Here is a 21,304-nt window from a genome sequence, read left to right as displayed (position 1 = left end):
GTTCCTGCTGCTAGTGACAAGTCAGAAAGCAGCTGGTTGAAGCAGCGTAGGCACAATGGAGGTGGTGAAAAGCAGTTGGATGCTCAGTAAAATCTCTCAGTAAATGATGACACAAAGCTTGAGATGTTAGAAATCTTGTTCAAGGTAACCTAGCTATCGAGTGGCAGACAGTGGGTTCAGATCAGAAGCCCTGGCTCTTATCCACTGGGCTCTGCAGCTGTTTGCACTGCAGACTGGGGAAGGCAGTGAGGTGCTGTGTAAATCCTGCCTGTGGCAAAGTATTTAATTTGACAGTTGAGTCTCAAAAAGGCATGGTTAATACCTACATGATAGGAATTTTTTTGAGAACTGAATAAGTTATTCAGAGCATCTACCTCTTGCTCAAGGATTGATCACTGTTTATAGCTATAATCTAAGTTTTTTTTAATTTTTAATATTAAAAGAACTTGTTAGGGGATGATTTTGTTTTGCTGGAAACATACATGAGAATATTAATAAACATACCCCAGTCTCTGCCTAAGAAATATTTTAAAAGCAAGAAAAGGGGAATGACAAAGGAAGAGTCAGAGATGAACAACAGATACCGTCCTGGGAGCAGCATGAATCCCCATAAATAATTTCTTTAAAATAAATTGAAATCCATAAAATTCTAAAGAACCTGACTTTTTAGTTGCTGTTTGCAATTAGTTTGATAACCTGAGCCAATTCTGTGAGTTTCCCTGGCAACCAATTTTAGTAACATAAAGAAGCGCTAGCTGTTAATTGGTATTCTGAGTTGGTAGCTGATGTCTCTGCTTTTGTCTCCATGGTAACCTAACTGTCACGTTTTCATTTCTACCATGGTAGTGAGATTTTATACATGTGTGCATTAATGCACGTGTCCATATTCTGTGGCACGTGTTTTACTTAATATCTGCAAATGGGATCACTTTCGAGCTATAAGGATTATTGCTGAAAAATTGTTGCTCCACTGAAGTCAGTTTCATCCATCCTCTCTGTCCTCCACACATTGCAGGCTTCCATTTTGGTGTATGTGAGCATTAATATTTGCCTGGTTCTCTGTACAGGACAATTTTTGCATAATTTTGCGTGTGTATACGTACAGAGTAGGGGTGTTCTAAATATGTAAAATAGGGCAGAATTGTATAAATAAATAATTTTTCAAGGATGTTTACGTGAGGCTAGACATAATGAATATCATATCTGAGGGGTAAGTGTCAAATCAAAGAAATTAGCTCCAGCATTTTCTGTACCGAGAAAATATTCTCACACTTAGGTTGGATAATGCAAAGCTGTCCCAGATATTCATTTTCTCCCAATTACCTATTTAATAGAACATAGGGTTCCCCTCATATATTATCTTCTCTCTCTTCATTTTTTCTACTTAGAGTTAAACTACAGTTAGCTCATTTTATTCTTGATTTTAGCTAGTTTTTTATTTTAATCCCTGAAGTAGGATTTTCCCCCAATCATAAATAGTGAGCTAATTGGCCACAGTTAATCTTCATCATCATCATGAAAAGTTATGTGCTCCGTGACTAGTGAAAGGTTGGTGGTTCAGGCCCACCCAGAGGTGTCTAGGAAGACAGGCCTGGTGTTCTGCTTCTGAAAGATCACAGTTTTGAAAACCCTGTGGAGCAGCTCTACTCTGCTAACAGCAAGTAACAACAACACAACACATCATCACAAATACACCAATATTGTTATAGAGGCAAGGAAAATGGTTTGGGCAATGTATAGCAATTAATCTTCTCAGAAAGGCACATACATACTAAACTAGCTTTAGATTCATTCAACACTGTATTCAAATTCTGAATCTTTCCATTTACTAGCCTTGTAGCTCTTGGGGGAAGCAATAACATCAACACAATTTTTAAAACAAATAAAAAACCATTCTTCCTCAACTTCCTCATATGTAAAGTAGGGACAATCACACCCAGTGATGTGCTTATAAACATTTAGCAACCGGCACTCTGGGGTGGAGGGCCATCACTTATTTGTATCATTTAACAGTTTCCATAGTGTATTTCCACCATGTCTGATTTCAAGCTATCAGTGTGGCGTCACTGAAGACGGAACTGGAAAACAAGAAGCTCCTGGGATATGAACGTTCGATTTACGTGCAACCCGTAGTTACAATCCAACCCCCATAAAGCCTATTATATTAAAACTTGAGGTATATGCGATGGTTCAGAATAACGAATGTGTGCTTCTTTGACGCATGCATCAAAACATTATTATTTTTATTGTATTAAAGATGTTTTAGCGTATCTGGAAGTGTTTTTTTTAATGCATATACTATACTATACTAAGACAAACATTTGACTGACTTTAGATACGAACCGTACCTAACTGATCCGACTTGTGTAAAAATTTGACTTAAAAACAGACCTAGAAATGGAACTCTTTTGTAAGCCAGGGGCTGCCTGTACTATCATTTGCCTCTAACCACCTAGTATGAACCAGCTCCAGCACACCAATGGCTATGTCATAAGTCTGTTATATGACTTCAGGAAGCTGTCCTAGGTAGAACACTGGTTCCACAGTAGGCACCAAAGATTTTGAGTCTCCCTTTTTCATAAAATGCCTTTCCTATTTGTTTTTTTTTTTTTAACAGTTTTATTGAGATATATTTCACATACTATAAAGTTCACCCATTTAAATGTGTCTGTTGATGGCCACTATATCACCTAATATTTATTTATGGAAAATAAATTTGGTTATGTGGTAGTTTTAGAATATGTCCACCAATTTTTTAATACTTCTCCCTTAGAACTGTGGAGCCTAATTCACTTCCTTTAGAGAACTGGTAAGGAGCCGCGGTGGAGGAGTGGTTAAAGCATTTGGCTGTTAGCCAAAAGGTCAGCAGTTTGAAACCACTAGCTGCTTCACGGAAGAAAAATGTGGCAGCCTGCTTCTGTAAGATTTACAGCCTTGGAAACCCAGTGGGGCAGTTCTACTCTGTCCTATATTTTCGAGTTGTAATTGACTCAATGGCAACGGACTTTTTGGTTTTGAGTATGGATTGTACTTAATGACTCACTTCTAATGACCAAAATATGGTGTAAGTGATAGTATATGGCTTCCAAAGCTAAGTCATAAAAGGCATTCTGATTTTATCCTTGTCTTCTTTTCTGAAAATATCATTCTGGGACAAGGTAGTAGTCATGCAATGAGAACACTCAAGTAGTCCTATGCTCTATGCCCTATAAAAAGACCTACATGGCTTGGAACTGAGGCCTCCAGCCAACAGCAATGTGGGTGAGCCATCTTAGAAGCTGATACTCCAACCCCAATCAAGCCTTCAGATAACTGCAGTCCTGACTGATACCTTGACCACAAACTCATGAAAAGTTCTGGCCCAGAATCACCCAACTAAGCTGCTCTCTAATTCCTGACCTACAGAAACTAAGAGATAATAAATACTTATTGTTTTAAGCCACTGAGTTTTCAGGTAATTTGTTACACAGCAATAGAAAACTAATGCAGTATGATTCATATTTGTTTAAAAAGCTTAAGAGTTGAGTATATTAGTATTTAGCTTTTAATTACAGAATATAGAGAGCATGTAGGAGAACACTTTAATATTCCCAAGCACTGAAAAAGAGCTTATAAGGTTGTCAGGAGAGGAGTTGCTATTTAAATCCACTATTGATGATTTATTTATTGGGTATTAATGGCTCATCACTGTCAAGATGTTTCTACGGTTTGTGTTTAAAGAGATTTTCTGTTAATGAGTCACTTGATCAGCTGTGATCTGGGAAGTCCGTGGGAAGATTCACTTATCCTGAAGGTCTGCTTGATTAGATTTCTGGAAGTACATGAGGTTAATTAACTGGTAAAATGAACCCAAATTCCTGGAAGCTCAGACACCAAACTTAAGGGCCATTACTGATGCCATTATGAGGGTCAATGATGAAAGAGAGATGATATATATTTCTTTTAAGACATCATTTCCTTTTATGCTTTTCAGTCAATATTTGCATGGAAATAACCTTGACGTACTTTGTTTTCTTAAAGCTTTAAATGGATTTTTCCTTTTTATAATGAGGTATCTAGTAAGAGGTAGACAAAATAAATTTTCTTAACTCTAAAAAATATGTAGCCTATGTTTTACCTTGAGTTTCACACTTTAGAGAGTACATTATTTGATCTACATACATTTTAGTTTGAACTAGTGAAAGGCTGATGAGCACTGTTTGCATATGTTACCTAGTTGAAACACTACCACTTAACACTTACATATTTTAACTTAATATTAAGGAACTGGCATAGTAATGGCATGGCACATATGACCAAAAGACTGATGTTTGGGAGGGACTCCCAAATGAGCCTTAATTAAGTAAATTATGCTAAGGAAATGCTAATTGTACCTACAGATACATGTGTTTTAAACTTAAGTGTTCAGATGCACTGTTAGCAGAATTACACATACTTGTAAAAAAAAGTAAGCTCTAAAGAAAGATAACACATTTTTACAGGGTTCTCTTCAATGTCTTTAGTTTCAAGACACTCTACAAATCCCAGGTAGAGATAAGACGAATTGCAATGGAGTAAAATGAGATAACTCCTTAGCACATTAAGCAATTTCTAAACTCTTACAAGTGGCATCACTCAAAATGAGAAGAAATACCTGCAAATATCCACTAATAATCAGAAAATGAAATGTACAAGGTATGTATCTAGGAAAATCAGAAGTCGTCAAAAATGAAAAGGAACACGTAAACATTGAAATCCCTGGCATTAGTGAGCTATAACGGACTGGAATTGGCCACCTTGAATCAGATAATCACATGAACTACTATGCCAGGGATAGCAAATTAAAAAGGAATGGTGTCACATTCATTGTCAAAAAGAACATTTCAAGATCTATCTTGAAGTACAATGCTGTCAGTGATAGAATAATATCCATACACCAACAAGGAAGAGCAGTTAATAGGACTATTATTCAAATTGACGCACGAACCACTAAAACCAAAGATGAAGGAATTGAAGATTTTTACCAACTTCTGCAGCCTGAAATTGATCAAAAATGCAATCAAGATGTATTGGTAATTACTGGTGATTAGAATGCAAAAGTTGGAAACAATGAAGAGGGATTGCTGGTTGGAAAATATAACCTTGGTGATAGAAACTATACCAGAGATGGAATGATAGAATTTTGCAAGACCAATGACTTCTTCATCGCTAATACCTTTTTTCAACAACACAAATGGCGACTATACAAGTGTACCTCACTGGATGGAAAATACATAAATCAAATTGACTACATCTATGGAAAAAGACAATGAAAAAGCTCAATATCACCAGTTAGAACAAGGCCAGAGACCGACTATGAAACAGACCATCAATTGCCCGTATGCAAGTTCAAATTGAAGCTAAAGAAAATTAGAACAAGTCCACAAGAGCCAAAGTATTACCTTGAGTATATTACACCAGAATTTGGAGACCATCTCAAGAATAGATCTGACACTTGAACACTAACGAACGAAGACCAGATGAGTTGTGGAATGACACCAAGGATATCATACATGAAGAAAGCAAGACACCATTAAAAAGACAGAAAAGAGAGAAAACACTAAAATGGATGTCAGAAGAGACTCTGAAACTTGTCCTTGAATGTAGAGTAGGTAACATGAATGGAAGAAATGGTGAAGTAAAAGAGCTGAAAAGAAGATCTCAAAGAGTGATTCAAGTAGAATAATGTAATGTGCAAAGACCTAGAGATAGAAAACCAGAAGGAAAAAACACGCTCAGGATTTCTCAAGCTGAAATAACTGAAGAAAAAATTCAAGCCTCTAGTTGCAACACTGAAGGATTCTATTGGGGAAATACTAAATGCAGGACACATCAAAAGAAGATGGAAGGAATACACAGAGTCACTGTACCAAAAAGAACTAGTCAATGTTCAAACCTTTCAGAAGATAGCATATGATCCGGAACCGATGATACTGAAGGTAGAAGTCCAAACTGCACTGAAGACATTGGCAAAAAACAAGGCTCCAGGATTGACGGAATACCAAGTGAGATGTTTCAACAAACGGATGCAGTGCTGGAAGTGCTCACTTGCCTATGCCAAGAAATTTGGAAGACAGCTACCTGGTCAACCAACTGATAAAAGTCTGTGTCTGTACCCGTTCCAAAGAAAGGCCAACCAAAAGAATGTGGAAATTATCAAACAGTACCATTATTATCACACACAAGTAAAAATTTCCTGAAGATGAATCACAAGCTGTTGCAGCAGTGAATTGAAAGGGAAATTCCAGAGATTCAAACCAGATTCAGAAGAGGACAAGGAACAAAGGATATCATTGCTGATATCAGATGGATCCTGGTTGAAAGCAGAGAATACCAGAAAGATGTTTACCTGTGTTTTATTGAGTATGCAAAGGCATTCAACTGTGTGGATCACAAAAAATTATGGATAACATTGAGAAGACTGGAAATTCCAGAACACTTAATTGTGCTCATGAGGAACCAAGAGGCAGTCGAACAAACAGAGCAAGGGGATACTGTGTGGCTTAAAGTCAAGAAAGGTATGCCTAAGGGTTGTATCCTTTTGCCATTCTTATTCAATATGTATGTTGAGCAAGTAATCCGAGAAGCTAGACTATATGAAGAGAACATGGCATGAGCATTGGAGGAAGGCTCATTAACAAACTGCAATATACAGATGACACAACTGTCTTTGTTGAAAGTGAAGAAGACTTAAATACATACTGATAAAGATCAAAGGCTACAGCCTTCGGTATGGATTACACCTCGACATAAAGGAAACAAAAATCCTCACAATTGGACCAATAAGCAACATCATGATTAATGGAGAAAATAATGAAGTTGTCAAAGATTTCATTTTACTTGGATCCACTATCAATGCCCATGGAAGCAGCAGTCAAGGAATCAAAAGACACTTTGCTTTGGGATAATCTGCTTTAAAAGATCTCTTCAAAATGTTAAAAGGCAAAGAAGTCACTTTAAGGACTAAGGTGCTCCTGACCCAAGCCATAATGTTTTTAATCGTTCATAAGAATATGAAAGGTGGACAACGAATAAGGAAGACCAAAGAAGAATTAATGCTTTTGAATTATGACGTTGGTGAAGAATATTGAATATACCATGGACTGCCAGAAGAAGGAACAAATCTGTCTTGGAAGAAGTACATTTAGAATGCTCCTCAGAAGCAAGGATGGCGAGGTTTCATCTCACTTACTTTGGACTGGTTACCAAAAGGAACCAGTCCCTTGATAAGGACATCATGCTTGGGTAAAGAAGAGGGTCAGCAATGAGCTCTAGCATAACAATGATTATGAGGATAGTGCAGAACCTGGCAGTGTTTCATTCCATTTTACATAGTGTTGTTATGAGTTGGAACCAACTCAATGGCACCTAACAACAATAGTAGTGAACTTTATTCCATCTTATTTCCACTTCCCTAGTAAAAGTTTCTAAAACGACTGAATAAACCACAGGGAATATTTGCGTGTATCAGTTTTGCTGTTAGTTGCTGCCGAGTCAATTCTAACTCATTGTGACCCCATGTGTGCAGAGTAGAATTGACCCATAGCGTATTCAAGACTGTGACCTTTCGGAAACAGATCGTCAGACCTGTCTTCTGAGACATCCCTGGGTAGGTTCCAACTGCCAGCCTTTTGGCTCGTAGTCAAGAACTTAATCATTTGTGTCACACAGCCATCAGTTGTATGAGGTATAGTACTGAAATCAAAAAAGTCAACTTCCCCAAGAAGATAAAATACTTAGGAATAAATCTTACCAAGGATGTAAAAGACCTATACAAAGAAAACTGCAAAGCTCTACTACAAGAAATTAAAAAGGATATACTTAAGTGGAAAAACATACCTTGCTCATGGATAGGAAGACTTAACATAGTAAAAATGTCTATTCTACCAAAAGCCATCTATACATACAATGCACTTCCGATCCAAATTCCAATGTCATTTTCTAATGTGATAGAGAAACAAATCACCAACTTCGTATGGAAGGGAAAGAAGCCTCGGATAAGCAAAGCATTACTGAAAAAGAAGAAGAAAGTGGGAGGCCTCACTCTACCTGATTTCAGAACCTATTATACAGCCACAGTAGTCAAAACAGCCTGGTACTGGTACAACAACAGGCACATAGACCAGTGGAACAGAATTGAGAACCCAGATATAAATCCATCCACATATGAGCAGCTGATATTTGACAAAGGCCCAGTGTCAGTTAATTGGGGAAAAGATAGTCTTTTTAACAAATGGTGCTGGCATAATTGGATATCCATTTGCAAAAAAATGAAACAGGACCCATACCTCACACCAAGCACAAAAACTAACTCCAAGTGGATCAAAGACCTAAACATAAAGACTAAAACGATAAAGATCATAGAAGAAAAAATAGGGACAACGTTAGGAACGCTAATACAAGGCATAAACAGAATACAAAACATTACCAAAAATGACGAAGAGAAACCAGATAACTGGGAGCTCCTAAAAATCAAACACCTATGCTCATCTAAAGACTTCACCAAAAGAGTAAAAAGACCACCTACAGACTGGGAAAGAATTTTCAGCTATGACATCTCCGACCAGCGTCTGATCTCTAAAATCTACATGATTCTGTCAAAACTCAACCACAAAAAGACAAACAACCCAATCAAGAAGTGGGCAAAGGATATGAACACACACTTCACTAAAGAAGATATTCAGGCAGCTAACAGATACATGAGAAAATGCTTTCGATCATTAGCCATTAGAGAAATGCAAATTAAAACTACGATGAGATTCCATCTCACTCCAACAAGACTAGCATTAATCCAAAAAACACAAAATAATAAATGTTGGAGAGGCTGTGGAGAGATTGGAACTCTTATACACTGCTGGTGGGAATGAATATGGTACAATCACTTTGGAAATCTATCTGGCGTTATCTTAAACAGTTAGAAATAGAACTACCATACAACCCAGAAATCCCACTCCTCGGAATATACCCTAGAGAAACAAGAGCCTTCACACAAAGAGATATATGCACACCCATGTTTATTGCAGCTCTGTTTACAACAGCAAAAAGCTGGAAGCAAACAAGGTGTCCATCAACGGATGAATGGTTAAATAAATTGTGGTATATTCACACAGTGGAATACTACGCGTCGATAAAGAACAGTGACGAATCTGCAAAACATTTCATAACATGGAGGAGCCTGGAAGGCATTATGCTGAGCGAAATCAGTCAGAGGCAAAAGGACAAATATAAGACCACTATTATAAGATCTTGAGAAATAGTATAAACTGAGAAGAACACATACTTTTGTGGTTACGAGGGGGGGAGGGAGGGACGGAGGGAGAGGGTTTTTTACTGATTAATTAGTAGATAAGAACTGCTTTAGGTGAAGGGAAGGACAATACTCAATACAGGGAAGGTCAGCTCAACTGGACTGGACCAAAAGCAAAGAAGTTTCCGGGATAAAATGAATGCTTCAAAGGTCAGCGGAGCAAGGGCGGGGGTTTGGGGACCATGGTTTAAGGGAACTTCTAAGTTAATTGGCAAAATAATTCTATTATGAAAACATTCTGCATCCCACTTTGAAATGTGGCGTCTGGGGTCTTAAATGCTAACAAGTGGCCATCTAAGATGCATCAATTGGTCTCAACCCACCTGGATCAAAGGAGAATGACGAACACCAAGGTCACACAACAACTAAGAGCCCAAGAGACAGAAAGGGCCACATGAACCAGAGACCTACATCATCCTGAGACCAGAAGAACTAGTTGGTGCCCGGCCACAATCGATGACTGCCCTGACAGGGAGCACAACAGAGAACCCCTGAGGGAACAGGAGATGAGTGGGATGCAGACCCCAAATTCTTTTTAGACCATACTTAATGGTCTGACTGTGACTAGAGGAATCCCAGCGGTCATGGTCCCCAAACCTTCTGTTGGCCCAGGACAGGAACCATCCCCGAAGACAACTCATCAGACATGAAAGGTACTAGACAGTGGGTAGGAGAGAGATGCTGATGAAGAGTGAGCTAATGATATCAGGTGGACACTTGAGACTGTGTTGGGATCTCCTGTCTGGAGGGGGGATGGGAGGATAGAGAGAGTTGGAAGCTGGCAAAATTGTCACGGAAGGAGAGACTGGAAGGGTTGACTCATTAGGGGGAGAGCAAGTGGGAGTAAGGAGTAAGATGTATGTAAACTTATATGTGACAGACTGACTTGATTTGTAAACGTTCACTTGAAGCTCAATAAAAGTTAATAAAAAAAAAAGTCAACTTAAAATACGACTTGTATATTGTTGTTGTTAGGTGCTGTTGAGTCAGTTTCAGCTCATAGCAACCATATACACAATAGAACAAAACACTGCCCAGTCCTTTCCCATCCTCACAATCATTGTTATGCCTGAGCCCATTGTTGCAGCCACCGTGTCAATCCATCTTGTTGAGAATCTTCCTCTGTTTCACTGACCCTCTATTCTAGCAAGCATGATGACCTTCTCCAGGGGCTGGTCCCTCCTGATAACTTGCCCAAAGTATGTGAGTTGAAGTCTTGTCATCCTCACTTCTAAGGAGCATTCTAAATGCACTTCTTCCAAGACAGATTTGTTTGTCCTTCTGGCAGATCATGGTAAATTCAATATTCTTCACCAACACCATAATTCAGAGATATCAATTCTTCTTCAGTTTTCCTTGTTCATTGCCCAGTTTCACACGCATATGAGGCAATTGAAAATGCCATGGCTTGTCAGGAGTACCTCAGTCTTTAAAGTGACATCTTTGCTTTTTAACACTTTAAAAAGATCTTTTGCAGCAGATTTGCCTAATACAATGCATCATTTGATTTCTTGACTGCTGCTTCCATGGGCATTGATTTGGGATCCAAGTAAAAGAAATTCTTGACAACTTCAATCTTTTCTCCATTTATCATGCTTACTTATTGGTCCAGTTGTGAAGATTTTTGTTTTCTTTACGTTAAGGTGTAATCCATACAGAAAGTCTTTGATCTTTATCAGTAAGTGTTTCAAGTCCTCTTCACTTTCAGCAAGCAGGCTGTGTCATCTGCATATTGCAGGTTGTTAATGAATCTACCTCCAATCCTGACACCGCATTCTACTTCATATAGTCCACCTTCTCAGATTATTTGCTCAGCATATAGATTGAATAAGTAGATGAAAGGATACAACCCTGATGCACACCTTTCTTGACATTAAACCATGCAGTATCTCCTTGTTCTGTTCTAATGACTGCCTCTTGGTCTAAGTACAGGTTCCTCATGAGTACAATTAACTGTTCTGGAATTCCCATTCTTTGCAATGTTGTTTGTAATTTGTTATGACCCATATTCAACTAATCGAATACGACATATTGAATATGACATATTCAATAAAACACAAGCGAACATCTTTCTGGTATTCTCTGCTTTCAGCCAGGGTACATCTGACATCAGCAATGATATCCCTTGTTGCACATCCTCTCTTGAATCTGGCTTGAATTTCAGGGAGTTCCCTGTTGAATACACTGCTGCAATCACTTTTGAATCATCTTCAGCAAAACTTTACTTGTGTGTTATATTAATGATATTGTTTGAAAATTTCCACATTCTGTTGGATCACTTTTCTTTGGAATGGGTACTAATATGGTTCTCTTTCAGTCGGTTGGCCAGGTAGCTCTCTTTCAATTTTCGAGGTCCATGTGTATAGTCACTGTTTATGTTGCTGAAAAAAGGTATTTTCAATAAGTCCTTAATCTTACAAAACTCTATCACGTGATCTCCAGACACTGGGTTGTATGAGTATCTATATACAGAGTTGATCTTTTTGAAGTCTGAAGTCAAATCACGTTTTTGCTTTTCACATTTTTTGCTTCGTTGATGTATGTTTTTAAAATTACTGCTAAAGGCAGCAGCTGATTCTGCTTATGCACACTTTCAAAAAAATTGAAAAGACATGAGGAGTTATTTCAACTCTAGGGGTCATTTTACTGCAGGATATGGAGCCCTGGAGCCCTGGTGGTACAGTGGTTAAGAGCTCAGCTGCTAAACAAAATGTTGGCATTTCAAATCCACCAGCACGCCTTAGAAACTCTGTGGGGCAGTTCAACTGTGTCCTATAAGGTCACTGTGAGTTGGAATTTACTAGATGGCATCAGTTGTTCTTATTTTTATTTTGGAGTAGCCTGGTGAAGAATTACATGTCTAATTGTTTTAAGCATTTTCCATTTTCTATCATTATGATTTTAATGAATTATTCAGGTAGAAAAATTAGATGCTAGACATTTGAAGTAAAAAATGGCTGAGGATAAACAGGATCCTGAATTCTCCAGTATCGAGCTACTTGATAGTGACAAGACTAGGATAAAACCCTGCTTATCACTCTGTGTCACTTGCCTTTTCCCAAGAGTATGTCTGCCTCCATAAGCAGTGGAGTAAGTACCCTTTTGCTTCTTACAGATGTTTCTAAACAGTAAAAATTTCCTACAATTTCGTGGCTATGCAAACCTACACCAACAAATTTTCTTGTTCCAAAAAATCATTCTCTGCTGTCTTCATCCAGAAGAGTCTAGACAGACCATTTCTGAAGTTGGTCCAAATATTCAAAACTGCCAACTGCACTTGCCATGGAAGCCCATCCTTCATTACTGGCATAAACTCACACACATCTTGAAATAATTTTTTAATATTGCTATTATCTAGAAAGATGCAATTTTTTGTTCAACTTTTTTTAACTGATACTACCCTTATTTCTTTATTCACGCATCTATTTCAGTGAAATCAATTAAAAGCTATTACAAACAAAAATCTAAATAAGTTGCAATAACTTAAGTATCCACACTGTTCATAAAATTGTGATGAAAGCAAGCTAATATCAAAGAAAAAAATGCAGTCACTTCTGGATGCAAGGACTTTTTTAATGTAACATTTTAATTTATAGTGATAAGCTCTCTAGCCAAGATTTGACTCTCAAGAAATCTTATTTTCACATATTCCTGTTTACTATAACTAAAATCATTATATCATGATTGGCAGAACATTGATTCACTTTACAAATTCTTTTCAATGCCTGCAATATATGTGGTAAAGTGGTAATTTCTGGAGAAATACAAAGATGAACTCAAAGGACTCATAGAATAACCAATGTAACCCCAATTTGAGGATCAGATCCCTTTTCCTAACAAAGCAACTTTATCTCTTAAGGTGCCCGTTGTGGGTTAAATTGTGTTCCCCCCCAAAATATGTTGACATTCTAAACCCACGTACCTGTGAATGTGACCTTATTTGGAAATAGGGTCTTTGGAGATGTAATCAGATAAGGTGAGTAGGGTGGGCCCTGTCCAATATGACTGGTATTCTTATCGAAGAATATTCAATGGTATTCTTATTGAAGAGAAGAGGCACAGGCACAGTCACAGACACTGGGAGAATGCAGTGTGACAAAGAAGGCAGAGAGACAGAGATTGGAGTGATCCATCAGTAAGTCAAGGAACATTAAGGATTGCCAGCAATATCAGAAGCTAAAAAATGGCATGAAACAGACTCTACTCTAGGACCTTTAGAGAGAGCAGGGCTTTGCTGACAGCTTGGTTTTGCACCTTTAGCCTCCAAAGCTGAAAGAGAATAAAATTCTGTTATTTTAAGTTACCCCAAAACCAAGCCAAACCAAGCCCATTGTCATCCAGTTGATTCCAATTCATAGCCTAGTTTATGGTAATTTCTTATGGCACCCCTACGAAACTAGCACAGTGCTCTTTCAGATATCTCTTCTGAAAATCTTTTCTGTGTTACTTCTACCTCTTGCTCCCTGTTTTAAACTCTGGAGACACACCAAATAATCATATGTGTGTTCACCATATGTTTATTAAGTGCCACATTATATGTGGCAGTAGGCCACACACTGACTTTGGAATGTAAGATATGATCACTATCTTCCAGGAACTCTGGCTCATGATTTGGCAGAGGTTTCTCAGAGAAGGAAAAGTCTCCCTCTGCCACTCTTGGGAAGCAGAAAAGAGGCCTGGAAGAATTCTGGGAGAGACGGTATTTGAACTGGGATGTGAAGGATGAATAACAATTTACCAAAAAGAGAACAGGGAAAGGATATTTCAGGCAGAAGGAACGGTGGATAAATAAAAGTCAATTAGTTGGGAAAGAACACAGTGCATTTGAAGAGTAGGAAATGTTCATCATGACTGGGCTGTGAAATTGTGTTTATAGATCATTTGAAGATTTGATAGGGGGGAAGGAGAGTGTTGGTGGGACATGGGGCTTAAAGGATATGTGGAAATGAAATTATGAAGATGTGTGTAGGCCATATTATGGGGTTTGAGTTATATTCCATGTATATTAGCTGTCCAAGATTTTCTGCAGTAGAGTGGCATAATCATATATACATTTTTTTTTTTTTTATAGGAAGAACACACTTTTGAGTGGTAGGCAGACAGTGTGGTGGATGAAGTGGAAAGGGTAAAGTCTGCTTTCTGGAAGACAAGTTAGGAGATTATCACATTAGTTGAGATATTTTGATTGTCTAGTACGAGTGGCAGAAAGCATAGTCTTCACGTGGACAAGTCACAGATACATACAGATAAATATTTCTCTGGGTAAGAATTCTAAATTACTTTTGAAGGGACTCTGATTGGCCCACTTCCAGTGCTCACTCTTGGAACAATTAACTGTGGCCAGGAAGCAAGGTCACATGGTAGGAGGATGGCTACCAGAAGCCTGCCCCCACGGTATGACAGTGAAGTTCTCAAGAAGGGACATTGTTGTGATTTGTGAAGATAACACAATAGGTTTCTACCAAGGAATATGGATAATACATTTAATTTGGGGCACATTACAGGCTCTTTATGGTTATACTTTAACCTGGTTTTGGCGTCAGACGCAAAGAACAGACACAAATTGTCTTAAAACATTTGAAGCTACAGTAGACTTGACTTTGTGGTAATGTTCAATTCTCCACCTCAGATGAGAGACAATATCTTTTGGAAAGCTTGAAGGAGATGACTTTCAAGAAGCATTAGTTCTATGGTTCAAAAAAGCAACTGATCTTTTTATCCCCAGGAGTGAGAGTGTTTTACTTTCCTCACCGTATAACTAAATCCTGTAGCTTGGAGTAGCCACTGGGAAATAAATGTAAGAGGTGTACTTTATAAACCTTTTTTTATTATTACAATTTTTTAATGTTTACACAAATATCAAAAGTTTTTGCAGATATCAGAAGTTTGCTTAAAGTAGGGTTTGCTTATAATTCTATGGACCTATATTCCTAAGACCAAAACAAATTTATCTTATCTGGGTTTATTGTTTCTTTTACCCTCTGATTCTGCTTAAGATTCCAATAATACGTGAGTTTCCCATACATGGCTTATCTAGTTTGTGGATTAATTTTTTTAACATTGTAAATTGTTAATATTTTTGTATCCTTGTTTATTTCTCTGTTTATCTCAGAGAGATTTTGGTTTGCACCTACCCACCCCTCACGCATACCTAGGGGATGGACACCTGGGATGGAAAAATAGGCTAAATAAGGACAATTAAGATAATAAATATCTCCCTCACACACACTAAAAAGAAATCCCACAGGATGCTCTAAAGACAAAATGTGCAAAATGTTTGGGTTATGGGAGCCTTGGAAAATCTCTTAAACATTCAGACTTCAGTGTCTTCTTATGAAAATTTATATGGATTCCAACATTTTCAACATAGGCGTAATTGACATTTTATACAAGATTATTCCTTTCTCTGTGTGAAATATTATGTGTGGGTAACTCCCAATGTACAGGGCTTTAAGGAATTAAACAATTACATCTTAAGCTACTGGTGCTTGGTGTAGCTCAGGAAGGCTCCTGTTGTTAGCTGCCTTTGAGCTGATTCCAACTCAAGATCAAGCGATCTTAAGTGTGTAGAGTAGAACTGATCCACAGGCTTTTCAAGGCTGTGACCTTTCAGAAGCAGGTTACCAGGCCTGTCTTCTGAAGTGCATCTGGGTGGGTTTGAACCACCAAACTTTCAGCTAGTAGTTGAGCACTTAACCATTTGTACCACCTAGGAAGACTACTAGCTTTGCACAAATGGATACTCACTTCGTAACCTATGCAAGCAGGAGTTCTTGACCACAAATGTATTAAACTCATCTTTACATAGCTACAAGGCCTACAATGAAGAGCCAATGAAACGGTAGCTGCATAATAACACTGATCCCCCAAAGAAAGCATAACTGCCGTAGATTACACAGAGCCTCAGAGTGCACAGCACAGAAATCCAGACATGCAGAGCTAACATTTACAGAAAATCCTGGAGGTAGCCTTTTGGAAAAGATCAATTGACAAACACTGGTGTTTCAAGACTGTATTTAAACAAGGGCATAACCAAGGGCTGAGAACAGTGAAATTAGAATTCTGAAGCAAGCAGAAAGCAGGCTTCCCCACGCCGAGAGCATACCAACCAAGAAAACTAAACCCGAGGCTATCTATCGAGTCAATTCCTACTTATGGCAACCCTACAGGCCAGAGTAGAACTTCCACATAGGGTTTTCAAGGAGCGCTGGTGGATTCGAACTGTCAACCTGTGGTTTGCAGCCTAGCTCTTAATCACTGAGCTGAGTATATTCCAGTTAACACATGGGATACAAGCTGGACTAGAATTTGTTAATGAATATTATCAGTATCTTATTGGTATCATAACCCACTGTGCATCCTTTAGAGTTTATTGGATATAAGGATAGAGAGTAACCTGAGTAGTGATTTAATTATCGGATTTGGTCTCAGTTATTTTCCACAAGTCCAATTGCCTTCTTTGAAAATACCCAGGTTAATGCTTAAGGAGTTATAAAAATGGCTTAGTGAGGAGCCCCTGACTTACCCCTTGCATATAGTTTTGCTTTAGGTGTGGCCTGAAACAACTACCTTATTGCCTAGCAGAGTGGCTGGAACATGTCTGGTTCACTGTAAGTCTGGTGAATGAATGCATTGGATCTTGCCGCTTAAACTTTTTTCTTAGGTTAGGGAACTAATTTTATGCTGTGGCATATATACATATGAATAAAGTTTTTGAGGTTACTCACAACTGGGCTTGAGTTCATGTTCTGTCATTTAAAATATATGACCTTAACCTCTCTAAGCCTCGGTTTCAAAAATAAAATGATAAGCCCTAATTCATAGAGTTGCATGGAGAACTACATGTGATTATGTATATGTGTATATATGTATATATACATACAAACATACATATATATACATATATATGGCTTTGGAAACCCTGGTGGCATAGTGGTTAAGAGCTATGGCAGCTAATGAAAATACGGCAGCTAGTGAAGAGGTCGGAAGTTCAAATCCACCAGGGACTCCTTGGAAACACTATGGGACAGTTCTGTTCTGTCCTATAGGGTCTCTATGAGTTGAAATCGACTTGACAACAACAGGCTTGGTTTTTATATGGCTTTAGCATGATCTTTAAAAAAATGATCTTTAGCACACAGTAAATAAACAATAAATGATATTTATAGTATTATTTTCTGTCATCACTATAGGGTGCTTTGTCATAATCCATGCTCCCCATGAGCATTTGAAGTGAGGAACAGGGTCAAAAGCTGCAGTGCAGAACATACCAGCTCTTTACTTATTTTTAATAATGCAAATAATAATTTAGTCTTTGTACCTGGCAGCGTTTGAAGCAAACATAAGAGAGAAATGGCAAGATAAACAAGAGGGAGGAGTCCTAGTTTACTTTTCTTTGCCCATTATCTATTCAAAAGTATTAACTCTCCCCGCCAGCTTCCAGTAATCTGAGAAATGATGAAAAGCCTCTTCAGGGGGAAAAAAAATTTAATTTTTTTCTTGAGATATTTTTGGTCATGATTGACTTGTTTAACTTAAGGGATGCTCAGAACTAAGGCCTGCACAAGTTTGTGTATGGAAAAAAAGCAAAAGATGTTCTAGTTTAGTCAATATTGTCTTGCTTGAGTTCAGGTTGCTCACACAATGGGAATCCTTTCTTAATTCCTTCCTAGCACCCCCAAGCTTAGTCTCAGAAATCGCAGGAATATCCCTTCAAAGTAGCCACTGAATTCCTTCCAGTTGGAAAGCTAGAGGAACCTTGGTAGCGCAGTGGTTAAGAGCTCAGCTACTAACCAAAAAATGTCAGCAGTTCAAATCTACCAGCTGCTCCTTGGAAACCATATGGGGTAGTTCTACTCTACCAATAGGGTCTCTATGAGTTGGAATAGAGTTGATGGTAATGGGTTTGGGTATTTTGAAGAGCTAGAACACACAAATCCTAGCTTTGGGTGGAGTCCATGCTCCTAGGGAGACCTCTGGCTTAGAAAGCAGCAGCCTGTATGTTTTCAGAAACAGGATGGAATGGATTAAATTAGTCAGTTGCAAAAGGACAAACATTGTATAAGACCACTATTTTAAGAATTCGAGAAATAGTTTAAACAGAGAGAAAAATATTCTTTGATGGTTAAGAGACAGGAGAGGGAGGGAGGGTGGGAGGGGGTATTCACTAATTACATAGTAGATAAGATCTACTTTAGGTGATGGGAAAGACAACACACAATACATGTTAGGTCAGCACAACTGGACTAAACCAAAAGCAAAGAAGTTTCCTGAATAAACTGAATGCTTTGAAGGCCAGTGTAGCAGGAGCTGGGATTTGGGGACCATGGTTTCAGGGGATATCTAAGTCAATTGGCATAATAAAATCTATTAAGAAAACATTCTGCATCCCACTTTGGAGAGTGGCGTCTGGGGTCTTAAATGCTAGCAAGCGGCCATTTAAGATGCATCAATTGATCTCAACCCACCTGGATCAAAGGAGAAGAGAAAAATGGAATTTCGATGTGAATTATTTTTCTTTTCTGCGATGATTTAGAGCAGTGGTTCTCAAATGAGTGATCTTGTCCCCAAGGGGATATATGGCAATGTCTACAGATATTTTTTGTTGTTGTTGTCTGGGGTGCTATGGTATTTAACTGGTGGAGGCCAGGGATGCTACTAAACATCCCGCAATGTACACAGCAGTTCCCCACTACAGCAAAATAGTATATAATCCAAAATGTCAATAAGGCTGAAGTTGAGACCAACAGATTTAGAGTATTTCTTAACATTTTAACTTTTTTCAATAATAGCTAGCCTCAATGTCCTACCAAATGTTCTGGGCTTCTACGTAAATCTCTATTAATGTTAACAGTAATATATACAGTTGTTAATGCTATTGTTGTGTGCCGTTGAGTCAATTCAGATTCACAGTGATCCTACGGGCCAGAGTAGGACTGCCCAATAGGGTTTCTTAGGATGTAATCTTTACGGGAAAAGATCTCCAGGTCTTTACTCCCCCTGAGCCACTGGGTGGGTTTGAACTGCCAACATTTTGGTCAACAGCCAAGTACTTAACCATTGTGCCACCATGGCTCCTTAGTGATAAATACTATGAATAGTTTTATCATACCCCTGTGCTATCCATTGCTGAGGGTTATTTAAGCCAGTGTTTACCTAATGTCACTTTATCTTGTGGGTAACTTCATACTAATGATCAATTCCATTCTTAAAGCAGTAAAATTTTAAGGGAACAAACAGAAGTTTTACTAACAATGACACAATGACTAAATCAACTTATTCTTTACATTCCTTAGACCCAAGTAGAAGATGTCGGATCACAAATGGGTGTGGGAAGAAGGAAGAAGATCTGTGGTGTAATAGTGTAGCACAACCAGGATTAAGTATTTATTCTTTATGAACTCTATTTTAAGCACAAAACAAGGTCATTTAGAATAACAAAATAAATAGTTAACCACCATCTGTTTTTCTTTTTTATTACACAAATAAGCTGGAGTTATTAAAGGTATCTGTACTGCCAATTCTCTGTGAAGGTAAGACCAAAAAAAAAAAAAAAACCTGTTGCCATCTAGTCAATTCCAACTCATAGTGACCCTATAGGACAGAGTAGAACTTCCCTGTAGAGTTCCCAAGGAGGGCCTGTTGAACTGGAACTGCTAACCTTTTTTGGTTAGCAGCCGTAGCTCTTAACCACTAATCTACTAGGGTTTCCTGAAGGTAAGACAGGTTTCCTTTATATTTTGGCCCTGCTCCTTCAAAGTATTCTGTCAATGAATTTTTCTAGCTCTTTTTTGGAGAAACTTTCCACTTAAGGAAATACTTTCTGATACGGACTTGGCTGAAATTTACCTTGGCTACTACTCCTTCCTCATGGGATAGTAACTGCTTTTATATTTTAATACTTGGAGCCCATGGCCACTTTTGCATTCAAATTGGTAGGAAAAAGTCTACCTAGGCTCTCTATGCCTTTTGATGATATTATTGTGTGTTTTGCACAATGTACTCCATCTCTTACTGATGCATTTGGAGCCAGGAGGGGAAGGGCACAGGAAGAAAATTAGAACTTGTTAGCTGCCAGAGATATCACCGAATTAGTAAAGATGCATATTAGCTATGTGAAATGTAAATACTTAGCCTGACTTCCGTTTGTGTTATAATGGTAACCAAATTGCAAATTTTTACAGTTAGGAAAAAAAAAGAGAAGAAAAACCATAATTAGAGGGTATGACTTAATTGTGGATGATTTCAATTGAGCTGTCTTGAACATAAAATAGAAGCATTATGAAAATTAAAATCTATTAAAAACTGTGAACTTGAAATTATTCATCAAGCTTCTAATATGCTTGGTTAGGTTCACTTCATAGAAGACTTTTACCCAGGTAATGTGTTCTCCAATCCCCGACTTGGGGGAAAATTTTATATATGTATATATATATAATGTATATACACATATATATAGACATGCACAACCAGAATGCTCCTTAGAAGTGATGATGGAGAGACTTCGTTTCATTTACTTTGTTGTTGTTGTTGTTAGCTGCTGTCGAGTTGGTTCCAACTCATAGTGACGCTATGTACCACAGAACAAAACACTGCCCAATTCTGTGCCATGATTACAATCATTGTTATGCTTGAGCCTATTTTTTTTTTTTTTATTGTTGCAGGCACTGTGTCAACCCATCTTAAGGGTCTTCCTCTTTTCCGCTGACCCTGTACTTTACCAACCATGATGTCCTTCCTCAGGGACTGGTCCTTCCTGACAACACATCCAAAGCATGTATGACCCAATCTCGCCATCCTTGCTTCTAAACGGCATTCTGGTTGTACTTCTTCCAAGATAGATTTGTTTGTTCTTTTGAGAGTTCATGGTATAGTCAATACTCTTTCCCAACACCACAATTCAAAACCATCAATTCTTCTTCAGTCTTACTTATTCATTGTCCAGCTTTCTTATGCATATGATGCAATTGAAAATACCGT

This window comes from Loxodonta africana, chromosome 2, assembly GCF_030014295.1.
Source record: "Loxodonta africana isolate mLoxAfr1 chromosome 2, mLoxAfr1.hap2, whole genome shotgun sequence".
In the NCBI taxonomy this organism is placed as follows: Eukaryota; Metazoa; Chordata; class Mammalia; order Proboscidea; family Elephantidae; genus Loxodonta; species Loxodonta africana.
The sequence above is the reverse complement of the archived record's forward strand: the minus strand, read 5'-3'. Positions refer to the sequence as shown.